The 20,928-nt window shown below is 43.0% G+C and overlaps 1 protein-coding gene across 1 annotated transcript in view; it reads right to left on the reverse strand.

The window, feature by feature from the left end:
* Positions 1 to 4,767, reverse strand: part of TRPC4 (transient receptor potential cation channel subfamily C member 4) — a 125,094-nt gene extending 120,327 nt beyond the window's left edge. The window contains exon 1 of the mRNA XM_072134444.1: positions 4,152 to 4,767. The gene's annotated coding sequence lies outside the window, so the exon portion shown is untranslated. The remainder of the gene's footprint in view (positions 1 to 4,151) is intronic.
* Between the last annotated feature and the right edge of the window lie 16,161 nt (positions 4,768 to 20,928).

A 20,928-nucleotide genomic window follows, 5' to 3' on the forward strand; every position in this document is an offset into this window, starting at 1 on the left:
CATCACTGTACTATAGCCATACACAAACATATATCCCATAGTCTGGGAGCCTATGAGAAAAAGTAATTATACTAAATCCCAAAGCTTTACAGCTACAACCATATAGAAAAATATTGTTTAAAGGAGATCGATATGAAAGAAGATTCTCTCCTCCTGTAAGTGTCATTTATCAAGTAGCCATAAATAGCTGAATGATTGACACCGGCTCTTGGCTACGCACAAAATGTGAGAAAAACCTTAGGACACATCACACTGTCACACATCGCATTCCAGCTCTTATATATCACCTCAAGCAATGGATTTACAGAAGCTACATATTCATCCAGAAATCTTAAGAAGAAATCCTGGGATACTTTTTTTATTACTACCACAACCTGTTTTAAACTTATAATTACAGATGAAGCATCTTACACACTGCATAATCCAAATCCAAGACTCCTCTTGTGCTGCACCATTTTTATAGAATGTTATACCCTAAACATTGACATTATTTCATGGGATCAACAATTGACATGCCCCGAAACACAGATTTTCAAAAGTTCATTTTCATTGCCTAATCCTTTTTCTCTTCATCACCCCCATCCCAACATATACATTATTCCTTAGATCCAATTTACATTTTTTTTATAAAGAGAACTATTTACCATCTTCATCAACTTAGATTTTTCCCATCCTTAGTAAGGTGAGGCTTCACTGCCTATGCCAGTGATGGCTAACCTATGACACGCATGTCAGTGCTGACACGCGTAGCCATTTTCACTGACACGCAGCTGCCTGAGAGTTAAGTTTCATACTACATGACCAGGTGCAGTAGCCGGGAGGCTGAGAGATTGCACTGAGCTTCCAGCACTCCCCCTCCTCCTCCCCCGGGCCGGCCCCTCCCCATGTGTGAGCTGTGCCTAGTGTCTCCAGTCAGCACAGGTATCAGCACAGGGCACAGCAGGAGAGGTGACCCGGCCATACACCCAGGAGCCTTCTCTGCAGCTCCTGATATTTGTGGTGGGGGTAGGGTGGCAGCACAGTCAGAGGTCACATTGCTGCTGCCCTGTGTGATGTCCCAGCAGCTGCCACCTCTACAATGACCATCTCCACAGCAGGGACCAGGGAGGACAACCACTCCCATCATACAGTGATTAAGGTCAGTGCACTGTATGATAGAAGGCAGTCATCAAGGCTTGTGTGTCAGTTTTGTGACGTACAAGCCATGAAATAATTGCAACTCTTTGCAAATCGCCAGACATTGCGATTATTTTGCTCCGCACACCTTCTCTATGCCAAGAGGGAATGAAGGAAATGCGGATAGCGGCGCCTGCGCCCTCGCTATAACCTGTGACCTTTCATGACTGAAAGTTTGCAGGTTACTAAGCAATTTCACACCTGTCTGATTGTATGGCAGTACATGGTAGGATCAATCAGACAATCCACGGTTAAAGTACCCTAGAAGTTAAATAGTATACATATTTGTTATTTAAACTATAAATATCACAAAAATATGTTTTTTTGTCAAGGTGACACACCACCCGAGTTATGCTCGGTTTTTGGGCGAATTTTGACACACCAAGCTCAAAAGGCCTATGCCATAGATTAAATTTTCTTGATAGCCTTCTAAATAAGTGACTTTATTTTTGGATCTCTCCTGTCATATGGATGGAGTCAGACAGTTAACAGTATGGAGCCTAATTAGGGTATTTGGAACCCTGAAACAACCCTGAAATAGTCAGAAACTAATCTAATAAGGACATGGATGCTGGAGTTTTATAAGCTATACTATATAATATAGTTGGGTGGCTTGGTACAGATTTTCCATGGAGGCCAAGGAGTTTCATGTTATACCTCTTGACCTGCCGCCATTCAATAGAACTCCTGTTGTATATAGCACCCACTATAGGCAATATTCATTTTTGCCTCCATTTGACCGAAAATATTGAGCAACACTTTTGATTGGGAACGTTCCCACACATGAGTCTTTTTGAGTCCAGTCTTTATGGCAGCCCAATCTAACATTGTGAATAAAAATAAATGCTTGCAAGGTCCCATCAACTGAATTAGATTGTAAAGCGAAAGGAAGGACCTATATATTGTTTCCACTCATGGAAAGGCATAATGCGAAGCAGGCGGGAGGTTGTAATTCAATTAAGAAATGTTTAAATGTTCCTAATAAGACACTAATGATATAAACTGGGTATAATGTCCAATAAAAAATCACACAGGAGCACAGAAAGAACATTTATACAGACATCATTCCATATTGTCACTTGCTAGACCCCTCTGATGGCACTTTATGGAATACAGCAAGTAACCATTACATCAAGGCAGTCCCCGGAAGACACAAGACTGAAGAATAACATGTTCCTTCTCCAGACACACTCTTTTAATGAAAATAGCATCAATAATGTAATGACAGTAATGATTTCCACTGGGTGATTCTGTATTTGCTGAATGTCCTGGACTCCCATTCACACCATGATCAGAGATTTAACATTATAGGATTATTTTATCTCTTGTAGCCCAATTGGATAAGAGGCAAACACCATTGGGATTCCTCTTGTCCAATCAAACCTCTTAGATGCAGCAGCCAATGGGAGTCACTATTCAGCATGTACATAAGCCCCAAACTCCATACATTCTAAAACCACTGCAATGGACATGATGAAAAGTTACAAACGTCAGATATAAGTTTGTAGGGACAATCCCCAAACTGTTCATTTAGACAACAATTTCTAGTAGAATGTTATACCATGGATGGAAAATTGTTATTCTATATAGAATACTTGACAGGAGACTAAACAGATCTGCTGAAAAGGGGATCACCTGAGGATTTTCAAAAATAAGCAGGTAGTTAAAAGTATAAGAAGCGTAAAACCCCTTTCCTACTTTCTGTGTTGCAGAGTCTAGTCCCTCTAGATTCTAGTTCCTATTAGACCTGAAGTATTCTTAACAAAACCATTGGCTGCTCAGCCAATCACTGGCCTCAGTGGTTATGTGTACATAAACAACATGTGACTGCTGAGGCCAGTGGTTAGCCGAGCAGTCATGAGAACTATGTACTTGTCATCATACCTTCTGGTCCCATAGGGACTGGAAACCCCAGGGAGCACATCATACAGAATGGCATGTGAGTCAGGGTTTTCTTCTCTTTAAAGACCAATTTGGCCTTACCATCATAACAACAGCAACAACATCCATGTACCTGTACAATTTTATGTCCACCACACATCACCAGGACCAAATTCTATTCTAAGAACTAGCAAATATTGTATTTTAGCTTCATGGCAAGGTTCAAAGTTATTTGCCTCTTTACAGTAAGTATTATATGAAGTACATCAAGTTCACGTGCAACCACCTTCAGGATGACTATAAGCTCCCGATATGCAATGTAATGGGAATGCATAAACCACTGGGACCCCCATGAACCCAAAAGAGAGACTTCATTGCGTTAGTAAACAAGGGGTAAAGGACTGGTAAAATAATCCTTATTCACCTTATCTTGTTCCCATCTCACTATCAACAACTTATTACCATTTTAAGTATGTCTTATCTTTTCGCCCCTATGATGTCCTGAGTGAGGGAAACTCATGTATAGGACATTGATACTTAGAATCCTTACACCAATTTTCAACAGAGATGTTCTTAGCAACATGAAACTCAAAATGTAACCATATAATAGTGATATTTATTTTGAAAGTCATAATTCATAGTGACCGTAGGTGGAGCAGAAAACTGACCCAAAATGAAAGCTTCCTGTGAGTGGTCAACAAGAATTAGGAGTAGATGTAATGATGTCAGGGATATCAGGTAGGGCATAATAATCTATTTGCTAACCAGATGTGTCAACATTACAAAATATTACATTCTTAAAACTCTTCTTTTCCAAATCTTTGGTTTCTCAGTCTTCCTGCAGGTGTCAGCGTCTGCCAGCCTTATACCACCATACAGTAAACTAAGCCAACCGGTTATTTGATGCTTCAACATATTCCGTAGTACATTAATGAGCAAAAATGATGAAAATGCAAGCAAAAGGTTTTATCATAAATTACACAGTCAATGGATTCATAGATTTTTAAAAAATCTTACACAATGTTAGACAACAAAACAATGAATAAATAATACATAATTAATGTCATGTTCATTCTAAGTTATTTACTACTTACTTGGTGCAGTTGCGATTTTCCAATATCCACAAGTGAAGTTCACAGAATGTCCAGATTTGGTTTTTCCAAGTGAAACTTCATCCGTAAGATTTATGGGTGAAGATAAATCACAGAATATTTGTCCTCCGATCTGTTCTCCATGGTAAAAGCAGGAATAGTCTGTGCTTTCCTTAATTTCTAGAGGTGTTTACGAGGAAAGGAGCTGAAATCGATAGAGAAGTATATAAGAAGATCCCATGCGGACTGCAAAAATACCATCATGCCATCTCCAGGCTCAGTGTCTTGCTGTGGTTAAGAAGCACATGAAATGAAGATTAGCACTTGCACTTGTCTGGACTGCTGCTAGCCTACATTGACTTATATGGAGGCTGCATCTTTCCCTGCTGTAAAGTATCCGCCTCTCTTTGGTGAAATCCCTTAGGGTATCCCTTCATTCTGTTTTGATCTCCCTGCTTTCCCATTCGATTATCCTTCTCTCCCACTCTCTGAGTAGTTTCTCCTTCCTCCCACTGACTTGAAGCTCCTTCCTTGCATCTCCCCTATTGCTCACTGATCACTTGCTACTGATTTGCTGGCTCCATTTGCCTGCCTGGTATGTTTTCTCTTTCTGTCACTCACAGTAAAATCTGTTGAGCTCTTTGCAGACACATCGAGCCTGACAAAAGTGGATCCTGATTGTAATCAGGTCAGTGCTAATCGGAATCACAAATTGTATCTGTCTGGGATCAGAAAGAAAAAAAAACAGGTAGTAAAAAAAGGCAAAGAAAATCCAAAACAATAACAATACACAAAGGCAAAACAAGGACATAGAAAAAAGAACAAACTAAAAAAAATAGAATTTTAAAAAAATACTTGAGTAGAACATGGACGTGATGGATTCCGCTCTACGCAGACACTGCTTCTGCTTTAAATTCAGTTTTTTTTCCTTTTTCTCTGCCTACAGGATTTTGGACCTGACATCTGTACACAGTGTTGCATTGCATTGAGAGTCCTATGGGGAATGCTGTGTACATCTGCCCAGAGAAATGTTACAAAACCAGGGGATATGACTGTGAAAACAACTTCATGTCGATCCCCGTTTAACTCATTTTTTCATATTTTCAGTGTGAAATTGAGGAAATTACATTTTTTCTAGCAGTCATCCAGGAATAATACTGTCTGCTATAGGTAATGGATGTTTACAAAGTGTCTCCCACACACGGCTTGTAAATTTTACAGCAGTCCTAATCTTTTCCTGAGCAATTTGTCTATGTGTTTCCGAATATCTATGAAGCTTTTAGTATAATCTGAACATCACATACAGCAGCGAAGGTTGGACTGTTTCATCCACTTCACATACAAGTGCGAGGCTTATTGTGCTACTTCCATAAGAAGGTATAGCCCGTAGATTGTTATGGTGCTTTAAATGAGGCTCTGAAATGCGTTGGAAGGTTTCTGCGTGAGGCTTCAGGATTGTTACTATGGATGTGCTATGCTGGTTTAATTATGTATTAGCACAGAGGAGGGTTAATGAATTACAGAGATTATACAATGCACCGATGCCCAGCAAGCGATACAAGGAGCAACCCCTCATTTCCCTCAATTTTTACCTGTGCTCCAGAGCTGAACATCACCAAAGTATTCCTAAGATTTAATTAACGAAAGCTGAAATTACGGAAAATATGCAGAGTGGATAAGAGTGAGTTTATAAAACTCATCAATGAAGGATGTCCAGTGTTCACAAAAGGAGCAATTTTGTATGGACATGGAATACTGTGCAAAATTTTTAGGCAGGTATGGAAACAATGTTGTAAAGAGAATCAAATCAAATCAATATTTGGTGTGATCAGTCTTTTCATTCAAAAAAGCATTTGTTCTTGCAAAAAATGTATTGAAGGAAATTGACAGCAGGGGTGTAACTTGAGTTAGTGAAGAGGGTGCAGTCATAATTGGCCACAAGGGGCGTAAGGGGCCCATAAGGTGAAACTATGCAATATGAGAAGACTAATACTATGCACCATATATTATAGTCAGGGGCCTGGCACAGACTTTGCACTGGGGCCCATCAGCTTCAAGTTATGCCATTGCTTGGCACAGAGCTTGTTTCAGACATCTTGGAGAACTAACAGATCCTCTGTAAATGTAGGTTTACTTTTTCTTCAGCTACTTCAAACTAGATAATGTTCAGATAAGGGTTGCATGTGGAATATTAAACAAGTCTTAAAAATTCAACATGCCACATTATTTCTTAGCCAAAAATACACCAATCCTATTTTGGCAAACCATTTCTATAAAGTGAATCAGTGATAGGATCCTGCCAAAAATTGTTGGCATTGGCCAACCATAGTCCAAAATGTATGTCCAACTTTAGAAAACCGTAACATTTCTTTGAAGTTCATGGCTCCACACTCTCCCCAGTCTCTAAAGTTCGCTGTGTTGGAGTAATCTGTGACTCTGCCTTATCCTTTAAGCCTCACATCCAGGCCCTTACTACAACCTGCCACCTCCATCGCAAGAACATCTCTTGCATCAGACCCTTCCTCAATCCAGAGTCTACAAAATTGGTAGTTCATGTCCTCATTATCTCCCACTTTGACTAATGCAATAGTCTTCTCCCAGCTAATGGCCCTTTGCATCCCTTCAAAGTCTCCTTAACTCTACTGCCTGGCTAATCCATCTGTCTGATTGCTTCTCCTATGCCTCTCCCAGCCGCTCCACTTGTTTCCCATTGTCCAAAAAATCCAGTTTAAAATACTATCCATGACTAGAGATGAGCGAGCACTAAAATGCTCGAGTGCTTGTTAATCGAAACAAACTTTTCCCAATGCTCGAGTGCTCGTCTCGAATGGAAGACTCAAGCATTTTTCAATGTGTCATCTTATTGAGAAATAAGGTCTTCTGATAAGTTAGCAGATGTACGGAAACATCTGCAATGTGTTCTTCACACATAATGTTCTTCACATACTATTGTGAAGAACACCGCTTGGCGCGCGTCTTCCGATAAGTTAGAAGATGTACGGAAACATCTGCAATGTGTTCTTCACTGTGTTCTTCACTTAAATAATCCTGTGTTCACTGTGTTCACTGTTTTCATTGTGTTCTTCACTGTTCTTCACTGTGTTTCATTAAGTGAAAGCTCATTATTGAGCAGGCGAAATACTCGTCCAAGCAACAAGCCGTTTCGAGTACGCTAATACTGGAACGAGCATCAAGCTCGGACGAGTATACTCGCTCATCTCTAACCATGACTTATAAAGCCATCCACAACCTGTCACCTCCATAAATCTCTGAACAAATCAGCTAATACAGCCCCACACATAATCTCTGATCCTCACAGGACCTTCAGCTGTATCAACAGTAGATCGTTTCACAACTGTTTCCAAGACTTCTCCTTTGCTTCCCCCATACTCTGGAACTCTCTACCAAAATGTGTCAGACTATCTCCCACCTCCAGTCCTTCAAATGTAACCTGAATACCCACCTGTTCAAGATTGCCTGCAATATACAAATACTGCTCCCTCTTCTCATGTCTCCATCTACCCTCCCCTATAGAAAGTGAGCCCTCACGGGCAACATGCTCCTTCCACTTGTTTCAGATCTCTGTAGTTTCAGATCTCTTTGTACTTATTTGTTCTTGTCTCAATGTAATGTATGTGAACCCCTTATTGATTGTACATCACCATGGAATTATACATAATAATAATAACAATAATGATATGTTTTCTACATAGGGTACTGTCCCTCTCCTAAGTGCTGGATGAGTAATGTTTTTTGATTTTAAGCATTTTAGTTTAACATTAAGTTGTTGCCAGCCTTAAGGGGCTAACGATAATGGTATCCAGGAATGGCCTAGCATGTAAGCTCAAGAGTGAGTAGGTTCACTGTTTATCAAAAAAATAGGAATACTATCTTTTCTTGTCCTGTTCATTTGGTTGTATAACACATTATAGGAGTCTCGTTGCGAGACATATCCTGTTGTGGTTTCTGCTAGGCTTCATTTATTTCTCTTTCTTGTCTAGGAAATGAGAGCCAAGTACAATCTTATTTCTCGTGGAACAGATGCAAATAGACCGGATTTGTCAGCCAGCCGCTCGCGCTGAGCACGGATTACACCAACAGCTGTAGACTTGGCTCCTGTTGGCCATTCCTGGAGCTAAGTCTTGTCTTTTTTCCTATACATTCATCTGACCTTTAAACTCATCTTATTAACAACATTTTTGGCACTTCCTTCAGTTGTTTCTCAGCAATGTAATATCACCAATATAATGGCTGTGTGACAGATTTCTTCCCCTCTATGCTGGAACCTCTCAGAAATAAGTGGACAGTCGTTATGTTCTTTGTTAGCATAAAATGCTTATGATGATGAAGAATAATTGTCATGGGGCACGCCAGGTCCAGCCAACTAAGATCATTGTTTTTATAATGGAAAACTGTGAAATTCTTCAATGCGCTTGCTGAGACTGTAATAGACGTTTAGGATTTGGATGGTTAAATACACATCCATACACATACATATTTGTAAGTAATTATAAAACTAGTAATTTATTGATTCACAGTTATCAAGTTTGTTTGAACGAGGAGTATTGCAGGAGTATTGCATTTTTCCATAATACTCTCCACAACTGCAGATACACAAAGGCAAATACACAAAAAAACCTGTTAAAAGATCTTGTTCACACCTTTTAAGGATCTGCAGCAAAGTGGAATATAACATCTACCCAGGGATATTTCTTGTTGGGGTGAAGGACCTTTGATGATGTCATGAACTACTGGTTCTTTAGCCATTGTGAGAAGGGACACAAAAGAAGTGTCTGTTCTGGGGTTTATTTTAAAGGAGTTTGGGGTCTGAATTTTAAATTGTTGGGTGGTCTGTAGTCTGTTTATTATTGGAGTCTGATCTTTGAACTGTATTTATTTCATAGACATTATTTTTAATTACTGTAGGTCTGAGATCTGTATTGGTCTGACATGGACCCAGGCCTTATCAAATTACATTGGCTCCCGGTGGCCCAGGAAGTGAAATAGAGTTGTCCACACAACCTTCGACATGGCACAACACTCACCCACAGCCCATGAACGGCTAGCAGTCTCCTTTCACTGGGCTGAAAAAGAATCCAGTTCAGAACGGTAGTTTCTTCCACCTGCTCTCATTAGATAATAGACTGGTTGGAGAAATGGACATGAGGATTCATGGATTGAGATAAAATAGGCAGGTTAAATTTATATATTTAATTGACATTAAACAAATCAATACACACAAGGGAATATATGTACAGTTATTAAAGTACAAGTTACATTTGGAGTAAAACATGTATATAAGCAGCCATGTGAAAGTCAATTATCTTGTGCTGAACCAATGGGGGTAGATGGCCTTTACTCTCAGATCCTTCCTGCCTTTTGTGAGGGTAATAATCCCCCAGGAAAAGAACAATGGCCAAGGGGGTGACTTGTTTTTATGAGTGGTATAGATACAACTCCCTCCCTCCTGCACCTAGGTGGGTTATAGAAAATCTCCTATTTGGACCAGTCAGATGGAGTTCTAAGTTATCAATAGGAGGTCATAGGATCATGTTCTGGTGCCATCAGATCCAACTGGATCTCCCATATTGTTTGAGACTAAACATTAACCACTTACTATGCTCCCATTAAGAGTTCTGAGTATCTCCTCAGCTGGGAATTCTATGAATACTATAAATGCCACTGTGTCTGCCCTAGCCCCTTAAAACTTTCCTTCCAGAGAGTTAGAGAAATGAGGCATAGTGGTGGCATGTGTATGGCACTGATGTACATGAAAAAACCTGACACGTGCCCCCCTTCTGTATATTTCTATATATTCATCATAGTTTATATTAAAGGAGTCCAATAAAAAATTGTTACCGCATATCTAAAACCGCAGAAAAGGTTATAATTTATAAACAAACCTACAAGAGGCAGCAAGTTTATAGGTTATGACAGTTTTATAAAAAGTAATTGCAAACAGCCCCTCCACGAAAATTTTAAGCAGGGATTTTGAGACTGTGTCTGACAGCAATTAGATGTGTATATGGCAAATAGCCAATAAAAAACTGATGTTTACATTGTGCAGGTGCTTACAAATAAGATCTAAAAATTGTCTGCTTGGTAAACAAAGTACAAACAAATTATTGAAGCTGGAAGGAGAAGATCACTGCATGCATCGAGAAATGGAAGATAACTTGGAAGAGGGGTTGAATGTCTTTTTTTTCATTCCAGGAGGCAAATGATGGCTTCCTACACATTATCATTATAGCTGTCTTCATGCTAAATATATGAGGATAAATAATACTGCTGAATTCCAGTGTGGATACAGCGGGGAAAAAGGGAGAACTATGAGAGCTTGAAGAGCTGTGAGGAGATAATAATGATGACACTGGGACTTGCAGCCTTTTAACAGACACCCCCATGACTCAATGAAGTTTGTTGTTAGGGAGCCAGTTCTACTAGTGTGTGGAAAAAGTAATGTTAAAATAAATTGACAAAAACAGATTGGGAATTGGGAAACTCTGTATATAAAAGACTGTATATACAGGTCAAGATGCCCTATGCACTAAGCCATAGCAACCCTCCAAACAATTATCATGATTTACTATTTTCTAAAAAAAATGTAATTTGTTCTCTGATGATACAATTAGTATAAAAGTAGACCATGAACCACTTGTACCCCCAGTTCTACAGAATTGCCCCATTGGTTCCAAGTTCTCTATAGTATGGGCCTCCACTCCTATGCACTGTGGCCATTAACCTCTCTGTCCATACTTTGGTATACTGTACACAGTACTGTATCACTCCTCTATACTCTCACTCTTATACATTATCATCCCTCTCTACTGATCTCCCTACTCTTAAAAAACAATAAAGGGTTGTCTGGATGTTGAAAAACACTTAGCAACTTTGCAACTCAAAAACTTGTATACATTTTCATCTTCTCATACCCTGGACAGAATGTAGAAGCTAATTTTGGGTATAATGACCATCTCGTTGTTGAAAATCTACTGTTCTACTGTTACATTGCAATCCAAAAGTATTACACAAGGTCTTATATCATATTTTCCTAGAGATATTGTGCTGAGGTCACTGATGAGACCGGCTGTAGTAGTGAGCAGCGGCGAACAGAGAAAATATTTATCTGAAAATGTAAGCAGAGGGTGAGCAGCGGAAAGTGCTTAAAATGCTAACATCAGAGAGACTACAATATTTTTCGGACTATAAGGCTACCGGAGTATAAGGCGCACCATCAATTAATGCCTGCTAAAACGTCTAGGTTCACCGGAGTATAAGGCACACCTGATTATAAGGATGAAAGACCAGCACGTGGCAGACCTGTGCACAGTTCAAGGCAGCTGTTGTCTGTAACTATGGTTCTATAAGGCGCACTGGACTATAAGGCGCACCTTTGATTTCTGAGAAAATCAAAGGATTTTTAGTGCGCCTTATAGTCCGAAAAATACGGTAGTATAGTTTTATTGTTTTCTGTTGTCCCATTTCATAATAATAGAAACAATAAATTGTCCATTCTAGTCCTTCTTTTATGGCAAATTTAATATAAAATTTACCTATAAAAAATATCCTCCAAATTCATTTGAATGTTCACACGGAAAAGCCCCGGACTGCTGAGTTGTACTCTACTTCACAAGGTTTGAGCTTCTGAAGGTTATTGGCCAAACAATTGTTTATCCTACCCCATCCAGGTGTGTTAACCGGGCTGCGGATTGAACTTTTCCTACTTTCTAAGCCATTGTAAGCCACTGCCAGCCAACGTTTCAACACTTCAGCTTGCGAAGCCACTGTTCATATTCACTTTTGCAGGTATTTACGGTTTAAATGTCACCGGTGGTAACTCTATGCGTCATTTAGATGATAAACCTCACTAAAATAGCCGCCCACAGCTTCCCTGATATGTAAGTCCCAGTGCACATGTGCCAGAACAATTTAAATGTTGATGGCTACAGTTAAACCTATCGTAGGCATTAACCGGTTGGTGAAGTCTGGGGTTGGGACTGTGAGAGCCAAACCCCCAAACTCCACTAAGGACCAGAACTTTATGGTTTGAGTCCACTCAACACTAGTGATAACAAATTAAAAAAAGATTGTGAAAATGAGAGGAACTTAGACTCCATACATGGACTTTCTTCAACCTGTTGTTTTCAATATCTACTCAGACCTGACATATCTACATGTCTGAGGTTCATGTACTGCTGCAGCCTCCCTGGTGTAGTGTATCTCCCTTATAGCATTGTGTTTTCTATCCTGGTCTTCAGTGGTAGGAGCTACTAGAGCCTTACACCTTGGGCCATAGTGTCATCCTGGTCTTCACTGGTAGGAGCTACTAGAGTCTTACATCTTGTGCCATAGTGTCATCCTGGTCTTCACTGGTAGTAGCTACTAGAGTCTTACACCTTGTGCCATGGTGTCATCCTGGTCTTCACTGGTAGTAGCTACTAGAGTCTTACACCTTGGGCCATAGTGTCATCCTGGTCTTCACCTGTAGGAGCAACTAGAGCCTTACACCTTGGGCCATAGTGTCATCCTGGTCTTCAGTGGTAGGAGCTACTAGAGCCTTACACCTTGGGCCATAGTGTCATCCTGGTCTTCACTGGTAGGAGCAACTAGAGCCTTACACCTTGTGTCATAGTGTCATCCTGGCCTTCACTGGTAGTAGCTACTAGAGTCTTACACCTTGTGCCGTAGTGTCATCCTGGTCTTCACTGGTAGTAGCTACTAGAGTCTTACACCTTGGGCCATAGTGTCATCCTGGTCTTCACCTGTAGGAGCAACTAGAGCCTTACACCTTGGGCCATAGTGTCATCCTGGTCTTCACTGGTAGGAGCTACTAGAGTCTTACACCTTGTGCCATAGTGTCATCAAGGTCTTCACTGGTAGGAACTACTAGAGCCTTACACCTTGTGCCATAGTGTCATTCTGGTCTTCACTGGTAGGAGCTACCAGAGTCTTATATCTTGTGCCATAATGTCATCCTGGTCTTCACTGGTAGGAGCTACTAGAGCCTTACACCTTGTGCCATAGTGTCATTCTGGTCTTCACTGGTAGGAGCTACCAGAGTCTTATATCTTGTGCCATAATGTCATCCTGGTCTTCACTGGTAGGAGCTACTAGAGCCTTACACCTTGTTCCATTGTTTCAACCTGAGTCCATCAAGTCCATACCTTCTTGTTGGATCGTGGAGGGGAACCTTAGGTCGGTGATGGATTAGAGGTGCCTTGTTTTGCTTGTGGGTTTTGCCCTGTCAGTTTTCTACAGACCTAGGAAGCTTCTTCTATACTGTAGCAATCATAATCATAGCTCCTGTTTGTCTGTCAACCCCTTTAGCCTCATAATTTTCGGTGAGGTTAAAGGACACATGCACATGAGTAGGGCACTTTCATTGAAAACAAAGCCGACTTTATAATAGTTTTTTTGTAATGCAATGTTTTGCAGTATGATTATTGGAATGGACCATTTCAAGGATTTATAGAAGGTAGACATTTAATAGAACTTAAAGGCTAGAAATCAGGCGATGTCACATTGCCCATTATCAGGTAGGTCTCTGCCAAGTTCACCTCAAGAGACCTCAGCTGGTGGAGCAGTCATCTTGACAGCTTTTCAGTTCTAGAAACATTCAGGGCAATTAAAACAGAATTATGAGCCTGAAACTAAATTTGTGGAGTCAGAGAGGAGGCAGAACGTCAGCAAAGCTTCTTTGTTGTTTACTTATTATTCTGAAGTGCACATTCCCCTCGCAAATATTACCAGAAACGCTGAATGCAGATAAACTAACAGCGATAAATCATTATTTTGACAATTTGTCATTTCTGCTTTACAAACACTGTATATATCAGCAATGCACGATTGAAAGAGCCGAGAATAAATTGCTTACAAAAATAGAAAAACGAACCCCCAGGATTTGTCTTTATAATAAAGTGATCGATTGGATAATCATAATTAAGGATGACTAATATTAGCTTTCTATAGAAATCTCTCTGCAGTTTACATAATATTCCATGGAACTCTTAATTGAAATATTGGAAGTGGTAAATGTTATCGTATCCAGGCCCGGCGTCAGCACCCGGCTGACCCGGGCAAGTGCCGGGGCCCCAGAGCTCCGAAGGGGCCCACCACGATCTATTACTTGCCCGCGGGCCCTGCCCCACCCACCTCTTCTGTGATATGGGCGTCCCGCGCCTCGCGTCAGGCCCGGCCTGCACTCCTCGATCCTGCCCGGCCTGTGCTCCTCGGTCCTCCCTGGCCTGCGCTCCTCGGTCCTCCCCGGCTTCCTGCGCGCCTCTGTCCTCCTCAGCCTGCGCGCCTCGGTCCTCCTCAGCCTGCGCGCCTCTGTCCTCCCCGGCCTGCACTCCATGGTCCTCCCGGCCTGCGCGCCTCGGTCCTCCCCGGCCTGCGCGCCTCGGTCCTCCGCGACCTGCACCATGGTCCTGCCCGGCCTGCGCTCCTTAGTCCTGCCCGGCCTGCGCTCCTCGGTCCTGCCCGGCCTGCACTCCATGGTCCTGCCCGGCCTGCGCGCCTCGGTCCTCCCCGGCCTGCGCGCCTCGGTCCTCCGCGACCTGCACCATGGTCCTGCCCGGCCTGCGCTCCTTAGTCCTGCCCGGCCTGCGCTCCTCGGTCCTGCCCGGCCTGCGCTCCTCGGTCCTGCCCGGCCTGCACTCCATGGTCCTGCCCGGCCTGCGCGCCTCGGTCCTCCCCGGCCTGCGCGCCTCGGTCCTCCGCGACCTGCACCATGGTCCTGCCCGGCCTGCGCTCCTTAGTCCTGCCCGGCCTGCGCTCCTCGGTCCTGCCCGGCCTGCACTCCATGGTCCGGCCCGGCCTGCGCGCCTCGGTCCTCCCCGGCCTGCGCGCCTCGGTCCTCCGCGACCTGCACCATGGTCCTGCCCGGCCAGCGCTCCTCAGTCCTCCCCGGCCTGTGCGCCTCTGTCCTCCCCGGCCTGCGCGCCTTGGTCCTCCCCAGCCTGAGCGCCTCGGTCCTCCCCGGCCTGCGCGCTTCCCGTTCTGCCCGGCCTGCACACCTCTTGTCCGACCTTCTCCTATGCGGTCTCCTTCCTGACCCTGCCACCACATCTGACTGGGTGAGTATAATTGCTATATATGTAGATGCATTTATATGTGTTTGTGTGTATATGTGCTGAATATGTGTTTTTTTGTGTATATGTGTGTTGTGTATATACTGTGTGTGTGTGTGTGTGTATATATGCTGTATATCTGTGTGTATGTGTTGTATATACTAGATGTGTGTGTGTATATATGCTGTATATCTGTGTGTATGTATTGTATATACTGGATGTGTGTGTATATATGCTGTATATCTGTGTGTATGTATTGTATATACTGGATGCGTGTGTATATCTGTGTGTATGTATTGTATATACTGGATGTGTATGTGTATATATGCTGTATATCTGTGTGTATGTATTGTATATACTGGATGTGTGTGTATATATGCTGTATATCTGTGTGTATTTATTGTATATACAGGATGCGTGTGTATATCTGTGCGTATGTGCTGTGTATATATTGGATGTGTGTGTATATATGCTGTATACTGTATCTGTGTGTATGTTGTATATGTTGTAAATTTGATGTGTATATACTGTTTGTGATTGTGTAAAAACATGCATGTGTTTTTAAAGAAATGATCTGCTATGCAGCTCACCCTCTGCTGGTTACGCTCCTGATCAGAAAATTGAATTACATCAGCAACAGCATCCTTGAAATATGATTGTCCCTTACTGTGTCTGAGCTCAGGTGGCAGGGTTATGCCACCACAGGAGTTCACTGTTAAGGGGCCCACTGAGGCTCTATCGCCCAGGGGCCCACTGAAACCTGGAGCCGGCCCTGATCGTATCCCAATGGAGCTGAGACAGTAAATCAGCCATAAAACTACTAGTACCAAAACAGTAATGGCGCTATATATTTCCAGAAGTAACGACTCTAAGGCTGGTTTGTACACAGGCTAGCTTGTTACAGCAAACTAGTCCGTATGTCTATTGGATTTACAGGACCGAGACTAGAACTCCTGAATAGAAATCAACATGCCAGTTCTAGGTTCAGTCTGCTAAATCTTGCACACACACAAAGCAAATTTGCTGGAACGAACTGGTTCATGATTATGGTAATGCTGAGCTATCCACAGAATAGGCCATCAATATTATAAAGGTGGGGGTTTCAACTGATAGCTGCAGCCTATAGCATCGGAAGTCAGAAGTCCAGCTTTATTTTCGGGTGCTTTCACAGCCGCCAGTAATTATTGGGCACATGACTGGTAAATTTTGTGCCCCCCCCTTTATCACTTTCCCATCTTATACTAATACACCAGGGCCGATTATAGCATTTTTGCTGTATGAGACGAAAATTTAAAATGCTGCCCCCCCACGGCGCCCAATGATGCTATGTCACACACTAGTAGTCAGTCATCAGACAAAGACATTATTGACATCTAGAACCTTACAGGTGATGATCTGCTCCATCAGAAAGAGGACTTCTTTACAATTTCTCCCGCTTCTGGTTTATCTCTGCTGAAGTCACACTGTGCCCATATAAAACCTCTAATATATATTATCCTCACAACACGACTGAACACACTATTCCCCACATAAGACATCCATTATATTCCTCCAAATAATTTATAGTATCCAAAGCTCCCCCAATGTATTATATATACCACACCCCCTGAGCTACAGCACCCTGCTAATTTATATACACACCCGATTTATATACATATTCCCTAATTTATTTATAACAGCCGCCATATACATACTCCCAAATTACATTATATACAGTGCTCCATACAAGGCCACCCAGTTTCATTAAAATACAGCCCCTACATACAGATTCCTCCTCAGACAGTATATAGCGCTATGCCAACTCCACTACCATACAGCCTCCCCCCTGTATACACAGCCTCCCCCCAGTATTGCATAGCCTGCCCTCCCCAGTACGAACAGCCTCCCCCGCAGAATACAAAGCCTGCCTCTCCAGTATTACAAAGCCTGCCCCCTAGAATTACACAGCCTGCCCCTCCCCTCACTACACACAGCCTACCCCCTCAATATACACAGCTTCCCCCCCTGAGTATACACAGCATGCCCCTGTATACACAGCATGCCCCTCCAGTATACACAGCCTGCCCTCCCCATATACACAGCCTCCTCCCTCAGTACGCACAGCCATCCCCCCGTATACACAGACTCCCCCCTCAGTATACACAGCCTGCCCCCTCAGTATACACAACCTGCCCCCAGTATACACAGCCTGCCTCCCCTGTATACACATCCTGCCCCCCTCAGTATGCATAGCCTGCCTCCACGTATACATAGCCTGCCTTCCCTTAGTATACACAGCATCTCCCTCTCTCCCTCCTTCCTGTATACATGGCCTGCCCTCCCTCCTTCCTGTATACACAGCCTGACCCCTCAGTACTAGTATATACAGCTGTAATCCATTAAAAAAAAAAACCTTGTATTTACCCCCAGCCCCGGCACCCCCCCCCCCCCACCCTGCAGATCCTTATGCTTTTCTTCAGCTGGCAGCTGCATCGTGTATCGTGACATAGGCCAACGTATGTGATCACGCAGGGGTGCACCTGCCATGAAGTGAGTTGAGAATCTCGCCTTAGGCGGCGTGCCACCTGCTGGACGAGAAGGCAGCATCATGCTCCGGGCCATCGACCCATGCACCCGCCCATGCTCCCACCTGGCCGGCTAAAAAATTTTCCCTGTACAGAGCCGGCACATAGTGTATAGTGACATAGGCCGGTGCACGTGATCACGTAGGGGTACAACTGCTATGATTCTCCGGCACTCCTGCCCACCCTTATTCCGGCCCACCCGCCCATGCACCCACCTGGCCGCCCATTCTCCCACCAGCCGACCAAAACACATTACCTTTCCCTGTACAGGGCTGGAACATCCCCCTGCATGCCGGCCAGCACATCCTCTTTCCCTGCGGCACATCCTCCACAACCCTGCCCTGCAAACCGCCCAACCCGCAAACCCCATTTCCCCCACCCCTCATACCCCCCTCCTTTACTCCCGCATACCAGAAGTGGGGCAGGTCATGAACCAGATGTTGGTTCCAGGCGCATGCATATTGCTGTCCACCTGCACCTCCGTTCACCCATAAGTTCCAGTCTCCCAGCGTGTGTTTGGTACCTCCTGAGTGTCAGGATTCAGGGTCAGTGAACCCCCTGGACCACCACGGGAGATGGTACTAGCCAAAACCTGGCACCGGGATTAAAGTAGCACCTGGTCTTCACCAGAGCCCGCCGCAAAGAAGGATGGACTTGCCGTGGTGGGGTGCCACCAGATCCAGGCTCGAGGTCAGGCACAGGCACTTAGTCAGGTGGTTGAGATGCAGAGGTCAGAGGACAGGTCCGAGGTCACAACAGGAGATCAATAAGGAACGGGAACAGTCAGGAGGAACAAGGAACAACGCAGGGACAGGAAGCTTTCTGTAATTGCTAATGAGCTCAAAGATCCAGAGGGGAGTGATGGGAGTCGCCGGTCTTTATGGGAAACCTGGAAGTGCAGCGATCAGCGGTGCGCTGGCCCTTTAAATCTTCGAGTGGCGGCGGCGCCATGGAGAGGGGCACGGGTGTGCCTGCGATCCGAGGCATGGATCGCAAGGACACCCGTGACACTGGAGAAGTGTGGGCAAAACATAACACATTCCCTAATTCAATATTACAAAAAATACAGCATTTCCAACCTGTCTGTAACAGTCCTGCTGTACACAATTTTGGTTGCCATTTTCAGGAAGGGGTCACACCAGGTCACTGTAAATCATCTGGCACACATTTGAAAGCTGCAGTGACTGGTATCAGCCACTACACACAGAATGGAGCTGTAAGCTCAACAATTTTGTAGCTAAGAAAATCCATTTAATGTTTGGTTTAACGAGTGGTTGGTGGTTGTCTATGCTTCCTTATTCTTATATAAAACATAATTTAAAGTTCTAATATGAATAGTTAGTAATATACCATGTAGAAATCTTTAACTGTGCAGTATTTCCTCAAATCAATCCATTTACTTCACCAGTACATTGTGACAACCATGTCAAATGGATCTCATTCTGAGAAGGGGCTAAAGTCAATTGCTTGCGTAATAAATTATACACCCTGAGCCCCCTCATGAATTATAAACATTGCCCCCTCTTGCATGTTAAATACTGGCCCCCCTCATTATGTACATTGCCCCCCTTTATGAATTTGGTATACTGCCCCGCCTCAATATGTCCACTGCCCTCTTCATTAATTTTATATACTGGTCCCCATCATTAATTATATATACTACCCTCCCTTGAATTATGTCCACCGTCATCTTCATGTACTCACGTGCTTCGTCCTGTCTCCTAGCTCTGGCCACTGTAGCAGCCAGACTAGAGGGTGATGATGCCATGAGGCAGCCACATCTGGGGTCAGAGAGTGATGTGCACCAAGGTCAGAGTTTGACGGAAAGCTCCCAATTCTGTCCGTATTGAGTACTATTACAGACACTGACAGTGGCCTCCGATGGGTACGTCAGAGGCCCTGGCCGAAGTAAAGCCAGAAAAGTAACATTTACAGTATTATGCAGAAACATCCACATCCTACACACTTGCACTCTTCATATGCATTACTATGCAAAAGTTTTAGGCCGTAAGAACGCTTCCAAAATAGTGTTAACATTTTATTTTTCATCAATTAACAAAATGTAAAGTGAATGAACAAAAGAGAAATCTACATCAGTGATTATTTGGTGTGACAGGCCAAAAAGCAGGAAGGTTGTTCCAAAATTGTTGTTCCAAAAAAACACGGAATCCCAGACAGACTTGATGTTGTTGATATAAAGCCTGTGGGGGTAAGATCATCAATTCCAAAACTTCTTGTTCGTCTTTACTGTATATACTTGAGTATAAACAGACCTGTGTATAGGAAAAGGTACTTAATTTTAACACAAAAAAACTGGGAAAACATATTGACTCGAGTATAACCGAGGGTGGGAAATGCATTGGTGTCAGCCCCTGCAGTATATAGCCTGCTAGCCCCCTGTAGTATATAGCCTGCCAGCCCCATAGTATATAGCCAGCCTACCAACCTGTAGTAAAAATAAAATTATCACTGTACTCACCTTTCCGACGCCCCCATAGGTCCTCTTCTTGCTTTGGATCCTCTTCAGGTCCTTCGGACTTCTATGGTTCTTTCCAATTCACTGCGGCTCTTCGCGGTTGGCCGCCACACAGAATGATGTCGTACATGAGCGTACAGAGCAAATGTGTTTTTTCTACAATTTTATCGCATTTGGAATTTTTTCCAGCTTCCCAGTAACCAGCATGGAATATGAAAACTGTCACTAGGAAGTACAATTTGTTAGGCAGAAAACAAGCCCTATACAACTATGTAAATGAAAATATAAGAAAATGATGGTTTTATAAAGACAGGGAGTAAAAAAATTAAATTGACGTGGTCCTTTAAGGGTTTTTTTAACCGCATGTTTGTGGTCCTTTTCCTCTTTAAGAAAAAATAACACTTCTTTTAAGAAAAAGATCCTAAACAACAAGGTTCTGTGATCTCTATCTGTCTAGCTTTATACAATGATTTTTACCAGTAGGTCTTGTGTTGTGTGTCTTTGCTTTGGTTTCCAATTGGTTATCAGATTGGCTGCCAAGTGAGATATATGTAAAAGATAAACAGCTTGATTTATGACTTGGACGGCATTTAAGTGTGACTGTTCTGTTCACGGTAATTTGTCCTGGGGTAAGATTTTCCTTAGAGATAAATGTTCCTCTTGTAATAAAA

The sequence above is a fragment of the Engystomops pustulosus genome, chromosome 2, assembly GCF_040894005.1.
Source record: "Engystomops pustulosus chromosome 2, aEngPut4.maternal, whole genome shotgun sequence".
Taxonomy (NCBI): Eukaryota; Metazoa; Chordata; class Amphibia; order Anura; family Leptodactylidae; genus Engystomops; species Engystomops pustulosus.